The sequence below is a fragment of the Arachis duranensis genome, chromosome 1, assembly GCF_000817695.3.
Source record: "Arachis duranensis cultivar V14167 chromosome 1, aradu.V14167.gnm2.J7QH, whole genome shotgun sequence".
Taxonomy (NCBI): domain Eukaryota; kingdom Viridiplantae; phylum Streptophyta; class Magnoliopsida; order Fabales; family Fabaceae; genus Arachis; species Arachis duranensis.
The window spans coordinates 88,469,474-88,489,857 of NC_029772.3; the positions used below are offsets into that span (position 1 = coordinate 88,469,474).

The 20,384-nt window shown below is 29.7% G+C and overlaps 1 pseudogene; it reads left to right on the forward strand.

The window, feature by feature from the left end:
• The first annotated feature begins 608 nt into the window (after positions 1-608).
• Positions 609-2,341, forward strand: LOC107458359 (auxin-responsive protein IAA9-like; annotated as a pseudogene).
• The last annotated feature ends 18,043 nt before the right edge of the window (positions 2,342-20,384 follow it).

Below are 20,384 nucleotides of genomic sequence, written 5' to 3' on the forward strand. Positions count from 1 at the left end.
TGATAAATAAGATAAAAATATTTAATTTAATTTATTTAATATTAACTATATAATTTGATTTATTTAAAAATATAAGTCTTAAATGTTCTACTATTTTCATTCTATTATTATCATATTTATTTATTAGCATTTAATTTTAAATGATAATAAAGTTGTCTTAATTTAATTTTAAAATAAATGTATAAATAAAAAAATGCATTAGTTATTTGGGAAATTATGAAACCCTACTGCGCTCTTTGTTTTTCTTCTATGTTCTTTCATTTCTTCATTTCTACTTCACATTTTTCTCTTTTTCTTCCCCTTCCATCCACTTCTCAGATCTCTGAATCCCCACTCTACTTGACCATCACCGCTGCCATTTTCTCTTCTCCAGTCTCGCATTCCCATTGCCTCCCCACATCGCGACAGTCTTCTATTCTCTTCTCCAGGTCTCGCATCCCCAATGCCTCCCGACATCCCTTCGTCCCTTCTTTTCACCTCAACAATTGCAGTCACTGCTGTTGAGATTACGGAGATAACATAGTCTACGTGTAACAATTGCAGCCACATCTCTTCGTCCCTTCTTTTCACCATTCCTGAATGGTGGTTTGTGATTTCTCGTAGTAACGATGGAGATTCGTGAAAGCAGGCCACTCTCATAACAAATGGGTAAATTAGAATTTCAATATAAAATCTTTAATTAGAATATGATATCGTAAATTGGATTAACTTTATTATTTGGAGGATATTTTTATAAAAAATTACTAGATTGAATTTGGTTTTGAATATCAGATTTGAAATTAGAATATTGTTATTATTTATTAGAAAAACTTTCTAATAAAATTAGATTTCTGCACCATTTTTGTTGATTATCGCTATCAATAATAGCGTTTTACGTGATGTTTTAAAACTAAGCACTCTTTATTTTTTTCAGGCACAGTAAATTGGTGGAGCAAAGAGGATGAGTAAGGTAATCATACTTGTTTTTGTTAAATAAAAAATATGATTATCAATCTTTTGTAATATGTTTTTATCTTCTATTTTTCTTTAATTCTAATATCAATACTATATAAATTTTTTGCATTATAGTGTTTCTATTCAATTTTCTGTGTTACAGCATAGTACTATATACTTATTCTTTGTGTTTGTGAGAAATCTTTTGAGTGCAAACTGAAATAGAACTTTGTGGTTGTGGCAGCCTACAATAAGAAAAAATTTCCGCAGCTGCTGCCAGCAGTGCTGCACTTTTAGAAAGGGTCCCATCTGTGGTAGTTATGGATAGACTGCACCATTTTTCTTGCAGTTCCTCTTTTGAAATTTATTTATTTATTTCTGTAGATCCTTGAAGCTACCTGAGAATGTACGAGTAACCAAGGTATGTTCTTTACCTTAGGCATACAATACTGAAAGTTTAGTGAAACTTAGTTGTTTCGGTATCAACTTTTGTTGATTTTGTTAATAGCATATAAGGTTTCTATTTCTGGCAATATGTGAATTGATTTTGTGGCTTTACATTTTCTGTCTATATCTGTTTGTGTGGCAGCTTGATTGTGTCTCTGGATTCTGATGCTCCGCGGGTGCTGGCGCTGGTTTCAGAGGACGAAGGGCAGAGCAAAGTCTCGACTGTAGCTTCTGCATCTTCACAATCCCTGGATTGTTTCTCCCAAAGTGGGGGTGGAGGATTGAAAGAGCGAAATTACCTTGGGTTGTCTGATTGCTCTTCAGTGGACAGTTCCAATTTTGTCCCAAGCTTGTCTGATGAGAAGAAGGGCAACCTGAACTTGAAGGCTACGAATTAAGGCTGGAACTCCCTGGATCCCGATGAGAAGCCGTTGTTCCCTTTGCTTCCTATGAAAGATGGTATCTGCTCGTCATCCCAGAAGAATGTTGCTGTGTTGGGAAATAAAAGGGGTTTTGCTGATACCATAGATAGATTTTCTCATGTGAGAAATTCTCCAGGTAAAAGATTATTTACTGCTGATTATGAATCTGACACATCACTACATATTTGATGCAGGGAAAGTTTGTTAGTAATATAGCAATAAGTGCAATGTTTTCACCTAGATCTTCTGGTGTACAGCCTACGGTGACGAAGAAAATGCCAAAGGTGTTACAAGAACAGCCATGTGTAGCTAATGGAACTGGTCTAAATAGCCATACGGGTCCTTCTGCCAGTGCCAGTGCCCCAGCTTCTAAGTAAGTAAAGCCTGCTGGATCATGGATATACAATTTGTGAAAGAAACATGAAGTTGGATGAAGGCCTTAACAATTGATTTTTGATGTGTTTCTTGTTTATCTAATGTGGTAAGGTCTCATGTATTGCAGGGCGCAGGTCGTTGGTTGGCCTCCTAATATATACTAAAATTTCAATAAAGGGGCGGCTTCCGTCCCCGGTCCCTCCTCTCGGTTATAATATGGGGTTAATGTTTAAATTCGTCCTTAAAAGATCACGCGATCTTTATTTTTGTTCCCAAATAATTTTTTAATCAAATTAGTCCTTTAAAGATAAATTGGTAGTCAAATTAGTCTTTTCGTCAATTGGATAATGACGTGTCACGTTAAGTGCCACGTGGCATGATGACGTGACACGCCACGTGGCAGGTTAGTAACACGTGGCACACAACGTGACAGTCAGTGACATGTGGCATGCCACGTGCCACTTTACATATAAAAAAGTTTTCTATTAATCAAAATAGTCCTTGAAAGTCCAAACGTAAGTCATTTTCATCCCTGAAATTTTTGAAAAATAATCAAACTAGTCCTTATATAATTTTTTTATAATATTAAATTTATAATATTTTTTTATACTACTAATTTGAATATTATTTTTAAACCTTAATAAACAAAATTCTCTTTATATAAAATAATAAAAATAATTAAATTTTTATAAAGTTATTTTGTCATTTGTATTTTATTATTTTTTAACCTTAATAAACAAAATTTTCTTTATATAAAATAATAAAAATAATTAAATTTTTATAAAGTTATTTTGTCATTTGTATTTTAAAATTTTATATTTTCAAATTGTAATTTTTTTTATAGTGAATTTTTTTATTTAAACGAATTTATTAAATTATTGTTGATTATATATTTAAAATTTTAATATTTTAAATCTCACTAAATAATATAGTAGTTATTTTAAATTTTAAATTTTTTAAAATTATGATTTTTATTATTATTTAATTTATATTGTAGAACTCAATAATTGAAAAATCAATTTCTGGGATTACTTGTTGAATCTTAATATTTTAATATAATTTTTTAAACTAACTACTATATTTAATAAGTGAGATCTAAAAGATTAAAACATTTAAAATAACTACTATATTTATTTAGTGAAATCCAAAATAATTTTTTTTGGTGAAAATGGGAGAGTGTTGAAGAGATGCACTGCATTTTTATGTTGATGGAGTTCAATTAGGAACCAGTTATCTTTCGAATAATTAACCAACAAATTTTTAATATTTTGTAAAGTTTGAAAATGAAGCAAAATTTGTGAATCTTCTTGAATTTTGACTCTAAATATTTAATTTGTTTAGGTTAACATACATAAATTTTGATTTTGAGCATATAACTTTATTTAGGTTAATAAATACATACATTTTAATTTTGAGTATATATATATTCCAACAAAATGTAGTAATGTAACAAAAAAAGTTTTAGAATAGAAAAAAATAAGAGAGATTTTGAGAAGAATTAAAGGAGAGAGATAATTTTAGGAAGAAAAAATAAAAAAAAATTATATAAAGACTAATTTGACTAATTTTTAAAATTTGAGGGATGAAAATGACTTACGTCTGGACTTTCAAGGACTATTTTAACTAATTGAAAACTTTTTTATATGTCAATTGACGAGTGACATGCCACGTGGCACTTAACGTGACACGTCATCATCCAATTGACGGAAGGACTAATTTGACTAACAATTTATCTTTCACAAACTAATTTGATTAAAAAAATCATTCGGGGACAAAAATGATCTTTCAGGGACGGATTTGAACATTAACCCATAATTTACCTTATATTATACATGTCACTAAAACTTCAATAAAGGAGATAAAGACTATTAAAAAGTGTATTTTTAAAGATATTTTTTGTAATTAAAATTTTATATATATAATTAATTAAATTATAAAATTTTATTAAAATTAGATTAAATAAATTAATTTTAATTAAAAAATTGGTAAATTATATTTTAAATTTATCTAAATTAATATTTTTTATAAAATAGTTATTATAATATTTTAATTATAAAAATTATTATTATTATTATTATTATTATTATTATTATTATAAATTTTGAGAACCTGAATCTTAACATTTCTCTTCTCTTTATGTCATAATGGAATTAGGATTTAGAATTATCAAAATTTAAAAAATATATAATAAGAATATTTTAGTTATTTTCTATAATAGGATTAATGTAGTTATTTTTTATAAAAAAATATTAATTTAGATCGGTTGAAGATTTAGTTTATCAATTTTTTGATCAAATCAATCTATCTATTTACTTAATATACTAAAACTGGGTTTTCTCCCAGCTAATAAGGGTGACGTGTCGATCTCTCGTGAGTGCGTTTTCCCTCCAAAACAAATAAAATTTTTCATCTATTCTAAATTATTTTATAAAACATATATCAAATCAATATTTAATGCACTATTAAACTACTTATCAATTATAATGCGTAATTATTGTATATAATAAAAAAATTGCCTTAATAGTAAGTAATTTACATATTTATTTTTGTTTTACTAAAGTCTATAAATAGTATTTTTCTGTGGTACATGAATCTAAATTTGAGAGTCAGCTCATAATTTTATATTTAGTATTTTTTTACTACTTCATAGAATAAGAATGTATTCTTCGTTTTTTTATTGAAGTTGATCCTTTTAAGGTACAATTTATAATTTTTTATAATATTTTTCATATACTCATTCTATTATATTATTCTTTTAATAATTTATTAATTGTTGTTACTCTAAGTTATTCTTATCGTCTAACGTTCCAGTTCGATTGTCTTTTATCCCAATCGTTTACAATGCATCACATCCATAAAATACCTCATCGAGTTGTCTTCACTGATTCATGATCCAACTACATGGATGTAAGCGTTCAAAGAAGGGACAATAATCTGTACTTTACCGAAGGATGGTTGGATCTACTCACCTATTATGACCAATCTAATGGAATGTGGTTAAAGTTAGCTTTCTTGAGAGGAGCTCAATTTTTGATTGAGTAATTGCATCCACGGAACTTTATAGGGCAAGTTCAAGTTTCATCACCTCCATGCTTTTTATGTCTGCCCGAAAATCTTTGAAGTGGAGCACATAATGAGATTGAATTCCTTCAGTTTAAGTTCAGTTTTGCTAAATTTGTGACAAACTCATATATGCAATTTCAACGATTGGTAATATATTTAAATTTTCTTATTTTAAGTTGTTCATTATTAGAATAATTTTATAACATATTGTGATTTTTTTTTCAGAAATTATCGGCTTTCTTTTGCATGCTTGCAATGCCATTGAGAGGAATAAGGGTTAGTTTGGTTTCTCGGTGTGGCAATTCTATACCTTTTCGCATTGCATGGATAGCGGATGATGAAACTTATTTAACAAGAGGATGGTTTGAATTTGCACGAATTCTAAATGTTGATATTTACGATATTATTTCAGTTGGTTATCGTTACGAGAATGATTCTATACTATACGTAACTAAGAACTATAATAGATTCAATATTGTTTAAGTAATTTGGTTTTAATATTAGTATTTGATTAAATTATAATTAGAAAATTTTAAATTATTGCCCAATTTATATATTATGAGTATTTTTCGTGGAAGTACTATTTTTAAATAATTTAATAATTAATAAAATGAAGTGGAGTCAAATATATTATTTAAGTTTATTTTTATCCTTTATTTCTTTATTTATATTTTCATTATATTTGACAAAAAATATCTACCTAAACATATAGTTTTCGTTGACCTAAACACAATTTAGTTGCCAATAAAAATCGATTTTATCTATAAAAAATAATAAAACATATATTTTTTAATATTATATTAATATAGTAAGTAAACATTATGATATAATAATATCTTTAATTATATTATAATTAGCTCATAAATAATGTGTGATTATATTATTTTAGGAAAAATTTTTTATTATAATTATATCAAATCAATATTTAATTATGATAAAATATGTTAATTATAATTATATCATAAAATTATAATAATTACGATAGTTATGTTATATATTTAATCATTTATGTAACTAAATAAACTAGAAAACAATCAAATCAAATCATGACGGTAAATAAATAATATAGAATAATATTATACATTTAATTACATTATAATTAGCTCATGAATAATGTATGATTATATTATTTTAGAAAAATATTTTTATTATAATTATATCAAATCAATATTTAATATATTATTTAAATCTAACTTTTATATAACAATAATATTATATATATTTATATATCACTTTTTTAAACTCATTCTTACAAATATATATTGGCATATAATTAATATAGATAACATATATACTTAATAAATATCTTTATTAAATTAATTATAACGATTAATACAAGATAATCTCATAAGTATAACCTAATTATAGCAAGAATTTTCATAAAAATAATTGACTACTAATTTGAATATAATTGATATAGTTAAATTGATACAACCGATAAGATTGAGAATATGTAGCAATTATAGCAATTATTATATCAATTATAATAATCATTCACGTGACTTCATATACAGTAATTTTTGAATTATAATTGTCACATAATTACTGTTGAATATTATTTAATTTTAGATATTTTCTACTCAAATTTTTAATCACTAGTGATTTTATTTTTTATATTTACAGTAAATTTTGACTATAAAAAAAGGACAATTTACATATTTAAATAAAACCATTGAATCCTTTACCCAAATACACAAAATAAATAGTTGTTACATGCTTGTGTAAATTACATTATTATGTAAACCGTGGGAGGCAACCACGATTTCTGATTTGTACATAAACCGTGGTGGGTAGGGACGTTTTATGGAAGGAAAAATATGGCTGTAAACCGTGGCCACCAACCACAGATTATGAAGGAACAGTTTTAGGCATAAACCGTGGGTGGCTACCACGGTTTATGAGGATTTTGGCATTAAACGTAAAATCTCCTAGGCTTCTACGGTTTACGTTTATATTAGTATATATACATAATCCGTTGATGCTCAACACGGATCATTTGGAAGAAAAGAAAAATTTTACAACCTTCATAGTTGAGAGAGTTTGAGAAAGAGGGTGGGAGGAATTGGTGAGGTTTGGGTGGTGGAGTCATGAAGGATAAAGCTCGCTTGTACCGACTAAATGGCGTTGCTCATGTGGCTGGATCCATCGATAATGAGGTTAGTCATTATTATTAATATTATTCTAATTATTTAAATAATTAATATTATTTTATAATTATTAATGTAGTCAGTTTATTTTATTAGCATTATTTATATAATTAATTTATTATATAAATTATTATTTTTGTTACTATTATGATAGTCCTAGTTATCAGTATTACCTTTATTTTTATTAGTACCTGTAGCTGTTAGTATCATAAATGTTGTTATTCTTACTAGAGTTATTGTTGTTGGTATTGTTATCATTATTTTTCCCTTCGTGATGTTTCTTAATCTAAAAGAAAATAGAAAACATATGTATGTATGTAATTAAATTTTTTAAAATTTAATATGATTTGTTTAGTATTGGTCGTACGTTGAGGGGTTTCTTTACCTACATTGTGCAGCCCACTAGGGTTATTAGTGGCGTGAAAAGGCAAGAATATACCTTTACACGAGCGGATCATACCGTACCTGGAGACCGCGGGATTGTATCATTTGGCTAGGCTGAACAGTCACTGATTCTGGGTTGACGAGCCTCTACTTAGCGCATTTATTGAGTGGTGGCGTCCTGAGACCCACACCTTCCACATGCCCTTTGGTGAGTGCACTATCACGTTGCAAGATGTGGCATATCAGCTTGGTTTGTCGATCGATGGACAGCCTGTCAGTGGGTGCCTGACTGACTTTGAGAATTTGATGGAACACGGTAGACCGGCATGGGTATGGTTTCGCAAGTTGTTTGAGGAGTTACCTCCGCAGAATAAGGTAAAACAGATGACAGTGTGCTACACATGGTTCCATGAAAGGTTCCGGGTTCTCCCAGCAGATGCTAGTGAGGAGACCGTGCGTATATATGCGCGTGCTTATATTTTGATAATGTTGTCCTCTTAGCTGTTCGCGGACAAGAACGCGAACCGGGTCCACCTTTGCTGGTTGCTTTATTTGGCATCGTTGGACGAGTTGGGAAGATATAGCTGGAGTTCGGCGGCACTGGCCTGGTTGTATAGATGTCTCTGTCGTGGGACAACCAGAAATATCGTTAACTAGGCTGGGCCGCTACAGCTTCTACAGTTTTGGATTTTCTGAAGGTTTTCCACTTTGAGGCCTGCTAGGTTTTATGGATTCGGGTTTCCGCTTGCATCCAGGTACCGTTTAATATTTTTGGTTTCATAACTTGTTCAAGAAGCTATTTACTTCTTTGTTAGAACATCATTTCAATTATTATTGTAGGTGGGCTATATATCTACCTAGAAACGATGCAATGGGTCAAAGAGTCTTGTCTGCACGCCTTATGTTGGATCGATTGCGTGTCCATGATGTGTGTCATTTAGTCTTTGCTCTTACTTGGAATAGTTTAGATTTTATTTTATGTTTTGACATAACTTTTCTTTTTTGATACAGTTTGTGTGGGAGCCTTATTCTTCTGCCGAGGTTGCTGCTATTATTCATCCGGAGATACTAGTTGACCAGCACCGTATGTTATGGACGTCCATCACTAGCCTGATATATTTTGCTGCGATTGAGTGGCATCAGGTAGATATGGTGCTTTCTCAGTTCGGCGGTGTTCAGCATCTTCCTCAACCAGCTCTGAACATAGATTGGTTACATGCCAAGGATGGCAGGGGTGGAGACAGATGGTTCCTATATATTATTAGGAGTGGCATCAGTATTGGGAGAACCGGCTTTATTCAATCATACCGGTTGAGCGAGCCGTTGACCCCGATCCATCAGCTGAGTACTTGGACTGGTGGTGCCATGTGGCCCACAGATTCCTATCTCTAGATGTTGCATTTCAGGATCCGAGGCCGATTGTTTTGACTGAGGAGGCTCTTCACAGAGGGTCGTCCCAGGCCCCCCAGAGTGCAGGTTTACGACAGACCAGATAATAGGCGTGTCAATCGGCATCGCCGTATAGGCACCCGTACCACGGATCGAGATTGGCGATGGCTGGACGATCGTTTGGATGAGGAGCAACCAGTTGCTGATGATGGAGATGTGGTCGATTATCGTGTTCCTCATCGTAGAGCCAGACGACAGCCTGATAGGGATGGTCGTGCACGGGCACGAGGTTGAGGACCTTCGGTTGAGGACGAGGATACTCAGCACGGTGTTCGTGATGATGTTGGTGGTTCGGCTACAGGGATGGATCAGTCCACCTACAATGTGGGCAGTAGCTCTCAGATGTTTGGGAGTTTCGAGCCACATGCATTTACTAAGTTTACAACCGCTGCTGTCGGGATGGAGCGCCTGAAAGTGGCCACAATCACAGCTGTGATCCTTAAGGGAAACTCTGTAGCTACCCAGCGAGAAGTTCCCAGTCGGTGTTGTCTCGGCCACAGTGTACTCCGATTGGTGCCTGTCGTATAACGTCACTGCGAAGCACCTTGAGTCTCTAATGTTCCTTTCAATAGCCTTAACCAAAGCCTGACAAAACTCTTGCCCAGATCCGAGTTGTGCCTCCACTGTCTGTCCACGGATCACGAATAGCTCTGCAAGCCTCCCGTATGTTGACTTAACCAACGATGTGACCGGGAGGTTGTGAGTTCCCTTTAACACAGAGTTCACACATTCACTAATGTTGGTTGTCATGTGCCCGAACCGTCTACCACTATCCTCGTGTTGTGTCCACTTGTCGTATTCCATCCGGTTGGCCCAGTCACACATTGCCGGATTCTCAGTCCGCATGATGTCAAACCAGTAATAAAACTCTGCTTCAGTTTTTGCGTAGGCAGCATTGACCAACATCCTCCTTGCATCCTTACCTTTAAAGGTAAGGGCAAAATTCGCAGTCACATGACTAATGCAGTAGGCACGAAAGGCACGTGGAGGCAGCCATCCAGTCTCAGGTGCCTCAAGTGCTGCCTTTATGCCATTATGCCTATTAGAGATAACAAGGATGCCCTCATGTGGCGTCACATGCAATCGTAGGTTAGACAAGAAGAATGACCATGACTCTGCATTTTCTCCCTCAACAAAGGCGAATGCGATGGGAAGGATGTTTGAGTTCCCATCCTGCGCTATGGCCAGCAGCAGCGTGCCTCCATACTTGCCATACAAGTGGGTGCCATCAATACTGACGAGGGGCTTACAATGCCGGAATGCCTCGATACAGGGTGGAAATGTCCAGAAAAGTCGATGAAAGTACACCGTGGAGTCATCAACCTCACCCTCAACTCGAACAGGAGAGGTCTTCAACACAATAACTGTCTCAGTCATGGTAGACTGTACCCCTAGCATCCAACGTGGCAACTCTGCATACGATTCTTCCCAATCTCCATATATTTGTGCCACTGCCTTCTGTTTGGCCAGCCAAACCTTCTTGTAACTAGGCCTAAAACCGTAATTGGCTTCTATAGCTTGTTGCAATACCTTTACCGTAACCGCATCATCTGTCCTAACCAACGAAAGAATCCTCGCACAAATAACGTGGTAATCAAGCTGACGGTGATCACTCGATATAGACGTAGCTAAGCAAGTGTGTGGGCCGTTGTACCTCCGAACCTCCCAAGTTTAACCAAGTGCAACCCTTGCCAAACTCCTTGTATTTTCCATGATACTTCAGATGATCTGATTCAATGACTCTGTACTCAACACCTCGACGGATGTTGTAGTCCTTCACACTCAGCACAGCCTCATCTTTATTTTGGAATGACTGCCCAATCTGAAATTCTATAGAAGAGCCTCCAACTGTGGGACCACCGTCCGCCTGTTCACCCAGAGCCTCCAAGTTTAAAGTCGAGAAGTGTGGAGGGTACTGCTGAGTGCCAGAACTTGAAGGCCCATGCTGTGTAGGTGGATTGGCAGCTGTGTCATCATCGCTGTCCCCAATGATATCTACAGGCTCCTGGTCAGACTCATCATCATACATTGCATTCTCTACTCGATCAGGTTCCCCAAACCCTTGCACATCAGGAATCAAGCCACCATCGGTGCCCACCTCATATGCCTGCCCACGGACCCCTGGATTCTGCAAAGGTGCAGAACCAACCGCCTCCGTTCGATCCAAAATCAGCCGCGAATGATGGGATGCGACCAGCGGAATGGATGGTGCTATCACATGCATCGAACAAGACGCACCTCCCACGCCAGTCGAGTTATGAAATGGAGCTGATGCCCCAGAACTATCCACCCCAACATCCAACTTTGTGAATAACTCGTGTATCCTGACCTCTGAAAAACTTCTGACACAATGGAACAGAACCCTAATGTCTTCATCAGTCTCTAGCACAAAGGTATCATACTGAACCCGGGTCGAGACAACTGCGATGGAAATCTTGTAGAATAACTTCTTCACCCACTTGCTACTAGAAATCACAAGCTTCTACAAGATCCTATTCTTTAGATCTGACAAAGTGCTTGATGAACTGATGAAAACACTCACCGGTTCTCTGTCAGTGAATTTCACACCATATCTTTTGCTTTTTTGAATTTTTCCAGAGCAATGCACTAGGACAAGAACACTCTCTTCCTCACCTGCCATTATGATAATGATCTCTCTCATGCAGCTTGAATCTCACCCACATATATATAGATATTCACTCCTCATAAACCGTTGCTGGTAGCAAGGTTTTATGAATATTTTCTTGCATTCATAAACCGTAGTAGCCTACCACGGTTTATGGTCATTTTGTTCCAACACGTAATCCGTCCCTACCAGCCACGGTTTATGTACAAATCAGAAATCGTGGTTGACTCCCACGGTTTACATAATAATGTAATTTGCACAAGCACGTAACAACTTTCTGTTTTGTGTATTTGGGTAAAGAATTCTGTGGTTTTATTTAAATATGAATTGTCCTAAAAAAATTAGTTTTGATTGTTTCCTATTTTATTTATTTACAGTCATAATTAAATTTGATATAATTATAGTAATATAAAGCCGCTTCATATATAGCAATAATATTATAGAAAATATTATTGCACGATTGTAGAATAAAAAATAATCATATATATAAAACGAAATAATTATAACAAAAAAAATTAATACATGTGATTTAAATGTTTTTAATAGCCGTTAACATGGAGTTTAACAAAATATAATTCATATATTTTTTTATTTATATATATGTATATAATTATATATATATCATTATTTAACAAAATTAATATATACATATATATAAATAAAAAAATTATTATAATTTCTGAAAATTATACATGAATTTTTTTCTCAAATAAATTTATTCTAATTATATTACAATTAGCTCATGAATAATGTATGATTATATTAATTTAAGAAAATATCTTCATTATAATTATATCAAATTAATATTTAATGCGTTATTAAACTACTTATAAATCATCGATATTTTTAATCATTCTAATTATATTAATTGATATAGTTCTAATTCTCATTCAAGTGCAATAATTTTATTAGGAGATAATTAATAATGCACACATTAATAATGATCCATTTAATTTGATAATAATAATAATAAAGGTCTACACAGTATTACATGCATTATATTTTATATTATATTTTAAAAAGGTCAAATATATTTTGAAAAATTAGAGTATTAATAATTAATTATGATTAATATCAATATCAATAATTAATTTTTATAATTATTTTTTGTACTACTAATGGCTACATATAGTGTATTTTTTTTTAGAATAAAAAAAGTTGTGATTGATAACATTTTTGTAAAATTATATCGTATGGACATAAGATTAATTAGATAACAAATTGAATTTTAATTAATATGTTTTATTTTCTGCTCGTATTTTTTCATTAATTATTTTACTTTTTATATTTACAGTAATATTGAATGTAAAAAAGAAAAAAATAATATTGAATGTTATCTATTTTATTTATTTAGATTCATAATTAAATTTGATATAATTATAGCAAGTATCTAGGATTAATAATAACATGATAGTATAATTTTAAGTTGTATAATATAATAAAAATGTAGCAATTTATGTATGCTTCCTATATAGCAATAATATTATATATATTTATATATCTCCTCTTTTAGCTCTTTTCTAAAAATATTGACATATAATTAATGTCGATAACATATATATTTTGTAAGTATCTCCATTGAAAATATTTGTTAACTATTACCGTGTATAATTAGTGTGTGTATATATATAAGGATTAATAGTGAATTGTTACAATTATTTATCATCTAGAAAATTCGTACCTCAGAAATAGAACTTCTTCTGTTTATTATTTTTCATACCTAAAGGATACTAACTACAATTCTATCAACAGTATTACCTATGAGAGATTATGTAATGAAAAAGTTTGAAAAATAAAAGCAAGAATTATAAGGTTATGGAAAGTCCCATCCAAATTTGACAAGAATAAAACGACTTAAAAAATAAAGACAAGAATTATAAGGTTATGAAAAGTCTCATCCAAATTTGACAAGAACAACACGACTTACATAAAAATGGTTCTTATGGATGATAAGGTAAGTTGATTATTTTCCATAATTCTTTCAAGTGATGCTAGGTCCATTTTTTAAATATTTTTTGTTTATATTTTAAGTTTATTTGATAAATAAACCCTTGCACGAATCAAAGACAGTGCGATTTTATAGATTTATAAGTGAGTGCTAATAGCCTTTATATTTAATTTGTTTTAGAGTGTGATAATAGCTAATATGTTTGTTGGTAGATTTAACTATTACTATATTATTTATGATCACATTTAGTATATATGTCTGATTTATTGAAGAAAGTAGATTATTAAAATCGATTAATAACTATTTTAGAGTTAATCCAATTAATACTAAATTTAAAAAAAAAATAAACAATGTATAACATATTATTTTTTTATTAATCAAATTATTATAATTTAAATTAATTTTAAAAAATAATTTAAAATTATAATTTCAATCTTATCACGTGCATGGCACAGGTAATTACACTTGTTCTATTATATAAAAATCGGATTTCTGCACTTAATGATGGAGCTGACGTGACATGCTTTTGAGAGTATTTCTCGATCTATTTCTTTTAACTCAATAAATACAAGTTACTACCGTGAATTAATTATAGCAACTAATTGATTTGATTATATATTTAAATATCACATAATTTATTATAATTTATATCAAACAATTAATTATTTAAAGTATTTTTTAATTTATTTTTTTAACTCATTAAATATAATTTATTACAATAAATTAATTATATCAACTAATTATTTTTATTAGATATTTAAATATTACATAACTTATTATAATTTATATCAATTAATTAATTATAATTCATTATATCAATTATTTTAATTTATTAATTTATAAAGTGCATATTAAAATAGATAATTTGTTATTTATTCTAATTGAATATAATAAACACAGATTAATTTAGTTAAGAAAATCATTATCTCCAAAAAGAGTGTTTCTCTATTTGTCTTTTTAATTTATTAAATTTAATCAACTATTTTTTATTTATTTTTTAAATTCAATAAATAAAATCAAATTAAATCAATTATACTAATTATTTGTATTAATTAACTAATTGATTTTATTAATTCTTATACTTTTATTTGATATAAAATTTTATTCCTTCTATTTTTATTTTATCGTTATAAAAGGTCATATATATTAGAAGAGGATCTCATTTTTTTATCAACTACTCTTTTATTCGGTAGTTTTTACAATATTTTTTTTCTTCCTATGAGACGTCGTCGACTTATCGTGGATATATACAAGCCACCAAACTCTCCAACTCCCATTCAGAGCTATATATAATATGTTAACCATGAAGTATTCATAGACCATGGTTGACAAATTCTCAAGTTGGAGTTTATGAAAAGTCTGTCCCTGACAATTTTAACATGGAATATGAACACTAAAAATGTGTTCGGATAGAAATTCAATGGCAAAATATTCAAAATGTTATGGATATAAATTCAATTTACATAGGGTAAGAAAAATCATTTTTAAAATGTTAATCCAAATTATATAAATATATCATTATCACTAACTTTGTTTTATAATTATTTTTTGGTCTTTAGGTTTGCTGCAGCTATAAAAGATTTGAATCTTTAGGTCATGAATGTGATTTGAGAACATGGTAAAGTCTATGAACTAGGAGGTTTGCATGACTTACACTAAAGAAAATAAGAGTTTTTTAGGTGTTTGGAAATCTACATGACGGCTTACAAAGATTGTGACGCTCGAATATGTTGTTTAATTGATAGAATAAATAGGTGAATTTTGAATTATGGTTTAAAAAAATTCTTGTGTAATTGTACTTTCACATTTATCTATGTATCATAGTAGTTAGACATTCATGTATTTGGCTTTTTTTTTTTTGTTATTGATTTCGATCTCCATTTAAAAATTGGTGTATTTTGCTATAAGATGGTGATATAGATAAAAAAATTTCATTTGAAAATGTAGAGGTCATCGCCTTAGAAGCCAAATAATTAAGATTTTAGACTATTGTATAACGAAGTAGATAGTATTTATGTAATTGAATATTTCTAAAGGAACAATATATTAAAGAACATAGACTAAAAAGGTTAGAAAAATTAATATTATTAGTATAAAAATTGAAAAAAATTATTAAATTATACCGTTTAAAATTAATGCCATTTAAATTTATAGTTAAATTTTTTAAATTTATATTTATAATCCAAACTTATCAATAGTTTATAATATGATTTCACAAGTTATAAAATGTGATATTAGTCATTGTTATATATATGAAAAATGTGACTCATTTAGTACTTAAATATTTTATTTTTTATTAATATTATTATAATAAGATACATGTAATTTTATGAGAATGATATAACTTGGACTTTGGTTATCTAAGAATTGACTAAGTGACTGATATAATTTCACGTTATGAACCGACGAATGCTAGCAATTGAAATGATAAAAAAACAGCCAAATAGATATTCGTAGAGATTAATTGCGATTTGGGACTTAATATATAGAAATATGTCAAATTTTCATGAGTGGGATTGTGGGAACCTATCCACATGAAATGGACGGGGACAGGGACATAGTTACCCTCTCCATAAGACCTGTTAAAACAACGTGAATATAAAATTATCGATTTTTTTTAATATATATATTTTTGAATTTAGTAACCTTAATTCTTACCTCCAATTCAAATACCTTTTTTTAGACACATCTTTAGTCTTGATTTTGCATCTCGCTCTCTCTAACTCACTTTCTTTGTCTCTTAAATTTGTCACTACATCGCTCAGTTTTGTTCCAAAAAATTATGTTATGTAATTTGTTGGACGATATTTTTATATTTTTTTGAAATATTATTTATTATAATGAATATATTATAAATTGTGTTAAATTATATTGAATTAATTATTTTATGATTATTATATTATGATTTTTTTTATTTAAAAGAATTAAAAAAATATCTATAGATAACTATGGGTAGTATCTGCATTCTTTAAGGGGATAATTAAAGAGGGACTTGCGACGAAAATGGAGAGGGGACAGAGGGTATTTTTTAAAAAAAAGATAGGAGCAAAGAACAGGAACGAAAGTCTGCTAGGTTCACGCGGGCATCCAATATCATCTTTAACTAACAACGGAAATTCAATTTGAGCCGATTTGAGATGAGACACGTGGACTTCATCTGCGTCGAGTCCCAAGACAATGAACCTAATTCGGATTTAGAATCCGAACATGGACTTAGGTTGATTTTACTCACTTGAGTTAATATTTTGAGTCATTATTGCAAAATATACTATATTATTAAATATTATTTCATTTAATATATATAAAAGTTAGATATGCTTACAAAAAATTTTTAATCAAACTAAAAATTTTAATTATATTTTTTCTCTTTTAATCTAAATATTATTTACTAACGTAATAAAATAAATAATAATAATAATAACTCATATAATAATTAAAATGTTATCGTAATATATACATGATATTACATATATTAAAGATGATTATATATAAAAAATTACTTTTTTATTTTTAATAAAGATAATTTATATATAAACCAACTAATTTTTTTTAAAAGTTGGAAGCATAAGGCTTGGTAAAGATTTTCGAAGAGGCTCAAGCTCCTCATGTTGTGTTTGGTAAATAAAAAAGACGATGTGTTTGTGTTTGAGATCAGAGTACTTTTGAAAGCAACTAGACTTGGTTTGGTAAAGCTTTTACTTTTTGAAAGTAACTTATGAAAACTGTCTTTTAAGAGACAGCTTTTTAAGAACTGCAGCACTTGCATTTGGTAAATTCAAATTAAAAATGACTTTTAATAAATACAGGTACCACAATTATGTTTGGTTTTAAAACTTAAAAAAATTATAATAAACATGTTTATAACGAAAAATAATTTCTTTTTTTAAATTCTTTAAAATTTTATATAATATTTTAATCAAAATTAATTTTAAAATAAAAATTTATTTTATACATTATATTATAAGATAGTGTAGTCATTTATTTTTTTAACGGTAATTATTTTCAAATAAACTGATATAAAAATGGGAGAAAAATACATTTACCAATCTAGGAATAATGATTTTTTTCAATAAAATAAAATTTATATATATATTGAATACCAAAGTTATTATGATTTTTTTTCACACAAATTAATACTCAAACAGTGTTTTAGTAATATTACTAAAGAATATTCATCAATCTAATAGCTTTTGTAAAAAATAAGTCTATATATCAGTTTGAAAACTTGAAAATTATGTCATAATATGTGAAATATTAACCGGTAACAACGTTGATCATATTGTTTTGACTTCATGAATGAATATGATACCAATAAATAAAGTTGTCACATTTAAATTTTAACAAAGACAAATCTCCACAAGTATTGCTATCAATTATAATTATTCTACTTTCAAGACAAATACTATTTTTTCCCGTATTTTCCAACTCGACAAGCCCAGAACTAATTTACCACGGATTGAAGCTCCATTTATCAAGGGTCTGTCGCTAGCCACCAATGAGTTGTTATATACATATGCGGGATTCAAAAATACTTCTGTAAATAGACGAGTGAGATAACTACTCAACCAACTCAAATTAATTAAAATAAATACTAATTATTTTTAATATTTTTAACATTAAAAATCATGAACCTTTGATTTTAATTATAACTTTATAAAATATCTATAGTAATAATTGTTATATATATATTTTTTGTTTAATTTTTAATAAAAACTCATATTTTTATTAATTATTCCGTGCACTACATGAGAACATTGCCAAATAAAATGGTGTAAGAAATTAAAAGAAAATGTATTTAACAATTTAGTAAAATAATAATTTAGTTTACAATAGAATAAATTATATATCGAATAACAAAAATTATTATTAATTTTTCTTCCCACAAACTAATACTCAACGATGGTATTCCAGTAATGTTATTAAGGAGTATTAACTAACTTAATAGCTTTTATAATGGCATAAGTCTGAGTTTAAAAACTTGAAAATCATGTCATAAAATAGAAAATTTTAACCGGTAATAATATTGATGATATTGTTTTGACTTCAAGAATGAATATGATACTAACAAATAAAATTGTCGTAGGTAAATTCCAACAAAAACAAATCTCCATAAATATTGTTATCAATAAGAAATTATTCTACTTAAAAAAATCTATATTTTTTTCTATGGTGTTTTTTTTAACTGGACAGATCGAGAACTAATTCACTACGTATAGGGTTGGCAGTGAGGCGGGTTTTTGCCTTACCCGGCCCTGCCCGCCATCCTTAAACTTTTCAATTATTCGTTCCACTTATACCTGCGGGTAGTAAAATATTGTATCCTAACCCTTTTCTGTGGGTAGTAAAATATTGTACCCTAATCCTTTCCTACCAGTACCCTCCCCATTCTTACCATCTTATAACAATTAAATAATACTTTAAGATTTACATATTCATACATAAATTAAAATAAAAAAATTAAAATTTATACGTAAATTAAACTGCAAACATAAAATTCATATAATATCAAACAACATGAAATAAAAAAAACTAATGTCTGATCACTACAAATTTAACATGAAGTGTATTAGCATTACTCTAAATGTCAATATCAGTATCATTAGGAGGAACACTGTTATTTTGTGCGTCCTCTCTAACATTACTAGTCATGAAATAATCTTAAAGCACCTATATTAAAAAAATTGAAAAATCTAAACAAATCATATATAAAGTACTTATTGAAAAATAATTATTATATATATTTTTATTTAATTTTTTAATAAAAATCTTTATATAATTTTATATATTATTTCGTACAAAATACGAAAACATACACTAATTTATATTTATGAATAAAATAATATAATTTAATTGATTATATGTATTAAATTTTAATTATTAAAAAATATCTTTTGTAAATGGTTTCGGTTAAGTTGGGCCTTGACTACAAGAAATGGATTTTGGACTATCTAAGTCCTCTAAGCTAAAAGATGAATTTCGGAAAGAACTGCGCGTTCATGTTAGCTCACAAACAATTATGAGGCCCAACAAAAATATCTTTAACAAAGTTGCCATTTTTGAACCAGTCCAAAACAAAATGCCGTTTAGAAATAAAATTAGAGGCAGCTGAGGCCCAGCACAGTTGGTTTACCTGTTCGCCTCATACAACGCTGCACTCGGGTTCAAATCCTAGTTGAGGCTGGTTGTTGGTTTAAGAACCCATGATACCCATGGTAGTGTGTGTGAGTGTGTTGTGTGTGTGTGTGAAACATGGGTAATAATAAATTTTAATTATCTTTTAGCATTTATTGTAAAATTAAGCTATCTGACCAAATAAAACAAAATTAAGCTTATAATATACAATGTCAGGGTGAAAGCTAGTGCATTCCAGGTAAAGTAGGGAGTGCAACACTCTTTAAAAGTTAACATACTATAAAAAATGATTAGGTAAATTAAATTTATTTATTATTGTTATTATTTTTTTTGTTATGGGGTGAACAAACAAACCGGACACTAACAAAAAAAACTAATTCGCTCGTTTAATAGATGACCATCTTTACACACAAAAAATACCTAGAAAAATTTAATCCAATTCCTCTGTTATTCTGTTA